The sequence below is a fragment of the Pygoscelis adeliae genome, unplaced genomic scaffold, assembly GCF_000699105.1.
Source record: "Pygoscelis adeliae isolate BGI_AS28 unplaced genomic scaffold, ASM69910v1 Scaffold33, whole genome shotgun sequence".
In the NCBI taxonomy this organism is placed as follows: domain Eukaryota; kingdom Metazoa; phylum Chordata; class Aves; order Sphenisciformes; family Spheniscidae; genus Pygoscelis; species Pygoscelis adeliae.
This window is the reverse complement of record NW_008824413.1, coordinates 32,911-44,650: the sequence shown is the minus strand read 5'-3', so window position 1 is coordinate 44,650 and position 11,740 is coordinate 32,911.

Sequence of the window (11,740 nt, the reverse complement as noted above, 5' to 3'; positions counted from 1 at the left end):
GGAAAGGTTGAAGGATATTTTGAAGGAACTGTGACAATGCTTACGGGGAAAGGCCCATGTGCTAAAAGTTTCTACAGAATATTATCCTCACTGTAAAACCCATTAGATTAATTTAAAAGAAGAGCCATAGAAAGAATAATGTTTTCTACTAAACAATTAATGTGGTCAAATAATGTCTATAGAACTGTATTGGTTACACGTCTAATAAAGTCAGCGTAACTTTTTCCTAAGGGAAATGGCATTTTTCCTACATATACTAAAAAGTTCCCTTCTCCATGTTCCAGAGATTCTCCCAAAGCCAGCTTCCCTTTTGTTAACTAGATAGCCAGCATCCAGCTGTTTGGTACATCGCACAGAGGAGAGGAAGTTCCCCAGCCGCAAAGAATGACCCAAAATTAGAGCACAACCACGGAAAACTATGGTTGGAGGGGATGGGAAGAACAGCAGAAACAAGTAACTTCTGCTATGTATGCTTTGTTTGGCAGCAGAAACAAAGATGGGCTTTGTTGGGCACGCCAGGATGTGAGCAAGTACATTCTGAAAAGACGATCCTGGTTTCACCACACAGCTGACAAAGCCTATGAAACCATCTCGCAGGTCCTCCTACCAGCCCTGCCTGCTGTAAAGTCACTCCACACACTTCTGAGCAAGAGAAGAGTGGAGTGGAAGGACACAGAGACAACTGACAAACACGTTTGCACATGAGAAATGGTCCCACGCTAAGCACTACCTCTCAAGGCAACCTATGTGGTAGTTTAGAAACCAGCCTCTCCCGGTAACTACTTCCCTGACACAGCAGTGGAATGTACCCAAAGACAAGTGCTCATGCCTTGTTGTGACTCGGCCATCACTAAGAAAGAGCATGTCCTAAGTACCTTAGTTGTAAGTTTCTGGGACAATAACAATCTGAATCAAAACCTAACAACGCTGTTAACTTTTCTCAGTGTAGACTATTTTTGAACCTAGTAAAAGCCGATCCTATAGAAGTCTACGACAAAACGGCCAAACCCAAGATTTTATATTTGACTGCTGTTTCAGAGCCACCATTGGAACGTCTAACATTTCAGCTATGCAAATATGAAAACTTTATTCTTTTACAGTGAACACAGACCAATGCACACATGCTTATTCTCAGTAAGTACCAGTCTTTACTCCAGAGGCGTTCTGTTGACCAATTGTAAAATAGGAAAATATTCGGTATGAACAAAAAGATTTCAGAGTTTGGGTTTTATTTTAGAGCATTAAGATTTCTATATTGACACATACCCAATACTGCCAGATCTTATTTTTCTTTTGAACTGGGAACTATGAAATACTGTTTCCTATGTGAGAACATGCGTAACACATCTGTTATTAAAAGGAGTTTGCCCATGCTTTTCCTATAACAAGGCTAGATCAAAAACTGCAGGGGCAGGCTCTTCAGGTTTTGAATGAGTTGTAGTCTTACGAATATCCTCAAGCATGTTCAGGCAGTCAGCTTTAATCCCACATTCTGGGGAAATATTTTTTTTCCTGTATTGTTTCTAGTACTTTGTGCTGACAGCTCTCACGCTTTATTACATTTTGTGTCTTACCCTGGAATGCCATCCTATTTTGCATGACTGAAGTTTTCAAAGCTCTAACTGATTCATTGTTAACTACAGTTAAAATCATCATGTAGTATGTAATTCTATGAGAAGTCCCTGTTCCCCCCCAGGAAAAAAAAAAATCAGTTAGCCATAATTGTGAAAAAAGAAGAGGAGGAGAGGAGGTGTATATGAAACTGCATGGATGCACGCAGAATAATTTAGCAATTAAGGGTCAAAGTAACTTTACACCAAAAGAGGAAAACAAAAACAGCTCTTTGACACCTCTCATGTCCTAAGGCAGCTTGCAGTATATGACAAGTACACACTACAAATTCACACAGATATATGGAAACATCATTGTGCCAGGTTCACATGGGCTCTCACAATTGCTTTAAAGCTTGGGGGCTGAATCATCTCAAAATCCCTAGGTAAACATTTTGTTTAGCATTGATGTAAGATTTTAAAGACAAGTGAGCCTGAGGTTGCTCAGCTCAGCCTGTGGGTTTCAGCTGAGCTTTCAGGCAAGCTGAAGCCTAGGTTAGAACGTGTAACAAAACAAGCAAGCGGCTCGGGTGATGAGTAGCCCCAGGTTTCCCAGGCACCACCTGACAAAGCAGCTTTTTGTAGTAACAGACGCTAGTGCAATCCAAAACCCTAAAGAAAGGTTGTATATAGTACATGTATAATCATATAAATTCCATAAACTCTATGAAATAGTCCTGAAGTGTTTACAAGCAAGCTGTAAAAGGAACGGGATGCGTACAATGGAACAGATTAATATTTCATTAGATATTCCAGGACTTTTTCAAGACAATTGGCAAAAATTGCAGTGCATGTTTCAGCCGCTTCCACCCTTCAACATTTAAATAACAGTTTCTGCAATACACATATTCCTTCCCAAATATTTTAAAACAAGCAAGCCGGGTCTGATTCAACACCCACTGAAGAAGTCAATAAGAGTTCTCCATTAAATTCATTTTTTAAGAAAATCCACCTGCACAGATGCGTTTCAGCACCCACCAAAGTAAAAGAAAAAAAAATACTTCCATTGTGCTTTGGAGATTGCGCCTTTTGACTCTAGGGAGGGAGGCAGGAAGAAGCCAGTTGCTATCAGAGAGATTGCTAATAGCAGTCAGTTTTGAGAGCAATAAACAAGAAGAATCTCCTTCACTTCCTAGCTAAAAATGGAAGATCAAAATAATTTTGAAACCACTTATAATCTCAGTACTCCTTTCAGTCTTCATCAGTTAAAAGAGACATTGTGCCACTATAATTGCCATTGAATTCACATGCTCCCAACTAATATATGAATGCTTTTTGTGCATGCAAGGTTACCTTCTGTGGTGACTTAGAATGCAACGCCAGCTAGCACTTCTAAAATCAGGTTGGGTTTGGGACCACACCCAAAACACCCCCACCCACTCTGTAATGGCCAACTCTGATCACCTGCACCTTCTGTCAAGAAGCCAGATGCTATGCCTCTGTCAACATGAAGATAAAAAGGTTACCAGAGAGACAGTGAGAAAGCAATGGTTAGGGGAAGAGGAAGAGCGAGAGAAAGAGACAAGCATGTCTCCCACCCCCTTTTAAAATAGGACTCTATAGACAGAAGCTTCACTGGGGCCTCGTGGTAGACCTGTTACAAAATAGTACAACAAATGCTGAATGCCTCAACAAACAGGCAATACCAAGCACTCATACCTACTCTGTTTCGCTCCCATTGCAACTGATGTGATAGGACAGAACAAAAGGCAGAAATGTTTTAGTAAAGAAGTAATTTTTAGGGCAGAAACATCTTGAGGAAATCATTGCCATGCAATAGCACCAAACGCAGCAATCGTTTCTTTAATGAACCTTTTCTTTTTCCCAATTCCCTCCCCCCCCCAACCAACTCAACAAGCTTATTCCCCATGCAGTTGCACTGAGGTTATCAAGAGTTTAGTATCAATCAAAGTTACTAAATGTGAACAATGAGAATATTTACTCAAACCAGACAGGGGCAATCAGTCTGCTCCAGAGTACAAATCAATCCCCTATGACAGGTGTCAGGAGCTGCCCCTTTAATTCTGTTTTCCCACATAAGAACCTCTTGCCTGTTCTTTAGGAGCGTCCAAGACCACTTGAGACTGCAGGGTTACATCGGCTGTCCAGTCCAACTCTTTTGTCCCTGAATAGTCAAGGCCTTTCCTCCTACCTCTCAATTACAACACAATTTTTTCAGTAGCTGACTGCTCCTGGCAGCGTGCACGGGCACTCCTGCGGCATGGACTGGAAGTTACGGACCCCCCCGGGTGACTTCTCCATAGCACCCAACTCCAACTTGGCAGTTTCCCACTGAATGGTTTTCCCTGCTTAGCAGGACAAAGCTGATGCAGGAGCAGTATGACTGCAGCAGAACACTTTACCCTAACGTGTCAGACTATCTAATAAAGTTAGAAAAAGAATAGCCTAACTTCATGCTCAACACCTCTCTCTCTGGCTGTTCCTGGCACGCTATTTTTATATATATTAGAATAAAAAAGTTTACAATGTGCTCAGTAAGCTGAGAGCCAAAGTGAGGCCATCCTTAAAAAATGTTCAGTTTCCTACTCCCAACCAACTGCTCCTAGACTAATGACTGCAACTAGACTCTTACTACTAGGATGGAGTAATTTTTCATAGATTCCTTGTTTGTTGCAGTGAACTTGGATTGTGGAGGAGCAAATTCATCAAAGTTTATACATATTATTATTTATAATATTATCAATCAAATATTATAAATATTATTATTTATAATAATAAAACAAGAACAACAAAAACCAACCCAAACCACAGAAAAAAACCAGAACAATCTCTGAAGGACAGGTTGTGTTATACCTAGCAGAATTTAGTGACTGCATAGAAGATTTCCCAGAATAAGTTCAATGCGCTGACCATGAATGAGGAGAAAGAACACAGAAGGTCTGAAAAGGATGATAAAACACACATGAAAGACTATAGCAAAATAGAATAACATCAAACTGATTTTGCTAAGACATACTCTCAGTTTGTCCAAATTTGATATATTTGCTTTTGCTCTTCTAAAGTATTCTGATTGAATGGCACAGCTGTGAGGCTATTGTAAAGCTTTGCTACAATCCTGATCATTCTCCACAATGATTTTTCAGCCATAGCTGTATTGGCCAAATCTTGATTTTTATTTATTTGTTAAGTAATCTAGCTAAATGAAATACTACTATACACGGCTATTCTTTATAACATGACTGGAAAATTCTGGATAGAACCAAAATTTCCTGACAGATTGTCAGCAATATCAGATTCTTGTCCATCGTGCCCAACGAATGCACACTCTTGACTGTTTTCTTATTATAAAAAAATAAAAAGAAAAATCAGTCCATAAAAAACAGTAAGAGACTTCAGGAAGTGCATTTCAATGTGATTACAATACTTTTTGGGTAAATTAAGTCACATCCTTTGGCCATAACATGACCCGAGGTATGTTGTAATGGTCCACAAATTAAGTGCCTTCTGTATGTTATGACTTAGGTATGTACTGCAAAACTTGGCTTCATCATACTTCAAAATATCAGAAGAGAAATTTTTATGTCCTATGACAGAAAGCTTTATTAAAAATAATGAGGTTTCAAGAACTTATAATATTTGCAGGAAAGAACATTTCAGCAGGGAAATACTTCTTTGCAGCATTTATAGTTTTACAGTGAGGCAAGTTACATCAGCTTTAAAAAAAAAAAATTCACAACAAAACTTAGCAGCCTACACAAATATGGTCAGGTCCTCTCTTACTACATCATCAACATGAGAACCCCCCTTGTGTACGCACATACACCAGCTAGACAAGTTCTCTCACACACACGTCCTTTGACACAAACACTCCTGCCTCTGCATGCTTGCACACAAACACTGCGCTCACATGTTAAGCTTCTCGCACGTAATCAATCCTCCAAGCTCTGGCGCTCTCTCACACAAACACAGACGTGCTTCATACCTTCTCCTGTGTTAGAAAACCATGTGAACCATCTGTCACTATTTAATCTCCCAACCCAAGTCAGCCAAATACGCCCCATCTCGGCCCCAGACGCCCCAGTCAGCCTTTATAGCAATACAGTCCTCACAAATAGGCCATTCTTTTTGCTGCTCCCTACCTAACATTAATTTGTTTTCCACCCCATCTCTTCTCCTTTCCCTGCCGTATGCCCCGTAGAAGGAGGATCTATATTGCTGCTCTTTCCAGCGGTCAGGCCTCAAGCAGTCCAGTGTTGTACGCAGCATAGCCAGGGCCAAGAGGTGTTTTGCAACGTGCAGCATACCATAAACTAGCCACGGAGATCAGTGGGCACCACAGGTCTCCCTCTTTGTTAATAACTTCACACGTCACTATTCTTTGATTGATGAGTGTTTGGCCAAATGGGCACAAAGAAAGAATCTTAAAAAAAAAAAAAATCTAGTAATCATAGGAAGAAAAGAAAGAGACCTACACTTCCAAACCTTGACTGACTATACTTTCATTTCATAGGTAAAAAAGGAAGAAGGGACAATTTTAATGTTTGGGGCAAACCCCTCAAAATGCAGCCTCAGGACAGAGGGGTCTAAAAGACACCCGGAAGCTTTGGTTCCAGTGTGTAGAAGATAGGCCGTCCAAAACAGAAGAAAAAAGAAAGACGGCTTTGCTGTTAGAGATCTCAGAAGTGCTGCTGATGGCAGCAGCATGCTGGGCTTGGAAGGAGCAGGATCAAAAGCAAAGCTTAAGTTTAGGCATTTCAGGGAATGTTACAGTACCCGCCCAACCAGTGCAGAAGGTTGCTCTTACTTACAAAGGTGTTTAAACTCTACGAAAGACCTCTCCTGGTTAAATGTCACTTTAAACCACTTCTCTTTCTCTCCCCAGATGCAGAACAGAAGTCCACATCTACCCTTTGTACCAGAGAGATCCCGCAGTACCACTGGTGGTGATACTGCCACATGGGAGCTTATGCCAGTCCTGAAGAATTGGTGCAAATTCCTATGTGGAGACAGAACCACAACATAAACCTCAGCATCTCAAATACTGGAAAGTCTCCAAATTCAGGATTAAACTCCAAATTCAGTTTCTGCTTAGCAGAGAGTGGACCAAACCCACATCCACTCCTAAAAAGGAACCAACTCATAGTGGATATTTTGTTGCTTTCTTCTCAAGATGATGAAGTTGATGTGTACTTTAAGAAAGGCTTAGATATATCCAGAATCCAGTTTTACCTAAATATTCACGTTATTACCATTTTTTTTTGTTTTGATCTGCAAACTCTTTGAAGAAGGAACTGTTATGTGACTTCTGTTTGTACAGTACTTGGGATAATGGCCCCTACCAGGGCTGTGACTCACAGCAGAGTATGGGGTCCCAAGAAGATTTGGGAAAGGTGTCCACCTCCCTCTTTTGGGAAATGGAGCCACAGCTGCGGATCTCTGCAGGCAACTAACGAGTTGTCATTTTATTAACACGTGAAAGAAAAAGAGCCCACTGGGGAAACTGCCATTCAAAAGTCTGGGAACCATACATTTGCAGCAGGACTAGCAAGCAGCCTTTAGACATTACTGCAAAACAGGGAGTTTTTAGGCAAGCAAAAACCTCAAGAAGAGAGCTCTGTGTATCAGACTTTGCTGAAAGCAAAGCCCCTAGAAGTGACTGCCTGTCTTCAGTACATACAGCAAGTGCTATATGCAGTGGCATATATCCTGGAGCAGACTCCAGGATAGAGAAACCTAGTCTGCTCTATGACCACCAGACCTCAGTGAAATCGGAGATCCCGTTTCTTCCTTGATATCCAGCTTCTTCCATATTTCATGCCACACGGCACCTCTCACCTAACTGTAGCTGGTGTCTGTGCCCTAGTAGAAACTAAATTGAGACAGAAAACCAGTGCAAGTAACAAGGACTATTAAAACTATTAGTGAAATAAATCGTATGAGGACTGTTAGCAGCAAATGAAAGAAATATCATTCCATGATATTCCAGTTGGGGCCCCTCTAGTTGGGACTTTTTTATTAAGCTATTGTAATAAACATTCATTTTGAATTGTGTGTAAGCCTGGACGGAAAGATATTTTCAAGAGGAGCTTCACCATAGAAAGCTATCAGCAAATGAAAGATGGTTGGACAGTGGCTAATCGCCAAATCCTGTCCTACCACTTCATTACTAGCAATGTCCCAAAAGCTTCCATTGACAAATTGCATACGTTTCCAACACAAAAGGCCAAAATGGAACTATTTTCAATGGAACAGATTGCTACAGGTGGAGAGGCTGCTGAGAGAGTGTGCTCTTTGGCTTCAACCTAAAAATTACAGGCGAGTGGGCCATACTGTTAGCAAAAAGCAGGGAAAACATTTGCCTTTTACAAATTTACTAAAAACTTTGCTCTCAGCTTTCTTTTTGTTGGAACACCATGGAAGCCGGCCCTCCTACCTAGCACTTGGGGGTTCAGTGAGCCTGCCAAGAAACACCAGGTAACATTTCTCAGGCTGTCTTTGGTCTCCTCTTAGGATATAAGACCTAAATAACATAAGCTGAGAAGCATCTGGCCTTCCCTTTCCCAATGCTGTCCTGCCATGAACCACTGACAGAACCTACCTCTTTGATCCCTACATAGATATGAAAACATGAAGGGAACAAAAATCAATACAAGCTGTCTCTTCTCTTAAAGCAAGCACAGTTCAGTGCTTTAATCAGTGAGAGCCCTTCTCCAGCAGATCCTAGTGCTGGGAGATAGTTCCAGTAAACACAACAGAAGACATGTCTCAAATGTCCATTTTATTTAAAAACAAACAATCCCGCCCCCCAAAAATCCCTCCCTTCCCTTCCACTCCAAGGCAATCCAAAGGATTTTCCAAGTGGAAGGGGTTGTTTATACTAACTGCCTGTCGCTTAGACAAGAAGGCAAAGTCAGTAACCTTGATATAAAACATCTGTTCAAGGTACCATAAGACAAATGATCCACTATTGGAGGCAAAAAAAAAAAAAAAAACTTCAGATGAGAAAAAAAGAGTTTGGGAAAATTCAAAAGCCAGACTTTCAAAGAGTAATTGACCCCCGGACCAATGCGAAGGTAGAACTGTCAAAACAGAGAACATAGCTGCTTGCAACTCCTACTAAAGAAAGAAGCCCACTCACAATAAGGACAATCCAGATAATTTGCCTCCTGCAGTGAAAGGACTCTCACAACACACGTAAGGTGTTTGAAATGTGAAAATTCCATGAAAAGACAACAGAAGACGTTCAAATGCTGTAGAAGTTTATTACAGAAAAACACATTCAGCAGACATTTAAAACATTTATTACACACTATATTCAAAAGTGAGTATTCCTTCCAATAACTGTTGCTTAGAGTCTCATGCCAGATTCAATTCAATCACCTTAAACATCACATCAGGAATATTCATAGTAGGCCCCTCAGCAGCTCAAGCAAGGGTGAGAACAGTGGATGAATGCTCATCCCAGTCTCCCTTTCCCAAGCAGCATCAATTTGTTGCTCTAGAGTAGTTAAGCAGAGCCCAGTTGTACTGGCAAATGCAATACCTCTAACTTTAACAATTTTCCCTGTGTAAGGATGTGGCTTGATGTCATGTACCATATTCTGTGCCATGTCAGCAAGGGCAACATTGAGTCCAGAAATAAAATTCTATTCCTACCTACGCTCAAACTATTGCACTTAACTTAGATTTGGGGAAAAAAGCTAAATATTAATATATTATCTAAAATTGCCAATTTTAAATCTGTTCTGGTAGGCTGATAGAAGTCATCTTCTTAAAGAAGAAAAAAAAAAAAATTCTACAGATTCCTGCAACTAAAAGTATCTCTTCTGGCAGGTAGAGAATTCTTGCCTGCAGTTAACCAATACCAACAGTCAAGCTGAGAAATTCTGGGATGAGAGAAAAGGGCAAAAACAGCTTTTCCACAGAGAGGTTTCAGACTTAGCAAGTGTAGCAAATTATTTTTATTATTACTAAATATATATATATATATGTATCACTCCACTCTTGTAACCATTTTCACCATCCTTTCAGTACATCCTTGAACTCTTACTAAGTATCATCTCCTCCACCTGGATAATTCAGCTAGCTTTTTTGGAGTAGGTGCTTCTCATCTTCTGCTACCTGACAAACAGACTCCTAAGTTTAAGTTATTTTAAAATACAAATGCCCAAATGCAACAAACTAGTATAAGAAATAGCACAATTCAGTCTGCAGAATGAGACAGAGATGACACCAAAACTCACCTCTTTTTCCTTCTTCAGTCCCTAACCCCACTCCTTAACAAGTCCCAGATCTGACAAGATGGTGATCATTCATGCTCTAGAAAGCAAATTCTGAGCAGATCAGAGTAGATTTAGAAAGAGGACAAGGAAGGAGAAGAGTTTTTACCAGGAGGATAAAGCAGAAGAAAGCAAAATGAACAAAGATGGGTACAACTACAACAACGTGTAGGCAGCACAAAGAGACATTTGGGTTCGTTCAGCATTGCCTTGTTGTCTTTGTGCTCGTCAGTGATTAGCAAATTGTGAGAGAGAGTATCTGCTTTTACCAACCTCACCAAGCTGATGAAACAGCTGAAGAAGTTCATAGCTTCTGACCTCAGCTGAAGAGCTGATCATGATAGCATAAGACCCATCATGTCTGGTCATCATTTGAATAAAAATAAGTGGAGCCTTGTGAGACAAAACTTGACAGTTAAGGAACAAAAAGCTACTTACAAAACCCAAAGCAAACAAACAAAACCCCAACAACAAAAACCACAAAAAACCCCAGAAGCCTAACCTGGTACTAACACTGTGTAGGCATGTCATTACAAATATTAAAAACTTATGCAGGACTTTAGTAATAACTTTTGGAACTTTACAAACACCATACTCCAGACACATTCCATTTCTAATAACCCTCAGTACCACAGCTGTACAGTTCAACAGCACTTCTAACAGCACCAGCATGGTATTCCCTTTTATGCAAGGATATAAGGTAGTGAGGAGTTACTTAACGTCTCTTATTATTTTCTAATAAAATGGGAAAGGTTAAGAGAACTTAGAGTTACTGAAAAGCAGACCTGTGCCAGCAGTTTCCAGTGATGACCTGACATGATTTTTCCTCCAACTGACATCCAAGTAGGTGTGGAGCTTATATAGTCCAGCCCAGCACTCATTTCAAAATTAACTTTCTGCACCATGTGATACTCCAGAGACATCTGGAGGATGGAAGAAAACGGTTAAGGAAAATCATTAGCTTATACATTATCACAGCACTTATTTAGGTTTTCTAAATTAAGCGTAAACAATGGAGAGGAGGAAAGCACAGTGTCCTGCAAGAGACTTTGGAGGATCATTTCAGAGGGAAAAACTAAAAAGGAAGAATCCAACATGAAACACCAGAAATACAGTGAAGGGAGCTGTAAAATAAAGTCATGGCATTCCCTGTTTGGAATCTTTTCCTGGATTTCCATTCTCAGTAAGTCTGTGTAAAAATCTTTATTGTGTCTTTATTCTAAGGAAGCAAATTCAACTTGTGTTCCAAGAGCCCCTGAACCGAAACCCCTCCCCATTTTACCTAGCACCACAACCAGTAGCAAAAAGCTCCACCGGTCAAACAAAACTCTATAATAAACTTGTACGACTACAGCCTTCGCAGTGTCCTCCTCAGTAACTCTTACCCAAGCCCATTATCTTTCATAAATTCCCCTGCATGACACCCAAAAAAAACCCCAACCCCAAAAACCACCACTCTCCCTGATCACCAGGTGAGTTTTGTTTCCTTTCCACTAGATTTAGTGGGCAGCAGAGAATAAACAAAAACCCCAACCATCCTAAAACAATACTCCCTCATGGTAAACAAAAGGTGTCTCTAAATATGCCCAGCAAGGTGTTTTAATGAGTGAATGACCTTTTCTTTCCTCCTCTTTTATTTTTGGTAAGAGAGACTTTTTCACAGCAGAATAAAATACTAAGAACATTTAGGTTTTTTTAAAGAAAAGTATTTTCAAACAGATAAAGGATGATCAAACAAGAATTTGTATATGCTTAATATCATTACTTTCAAAAATACTGACTTTTGGTTTTAGTGAAAGGAGATGGGATATTAAACTCAGTGAAGAAGTGAAGAAGTGTCACCCTTAAACGGCAACATAGTCCAGAGGACCACCTTGCCATACCAGAATG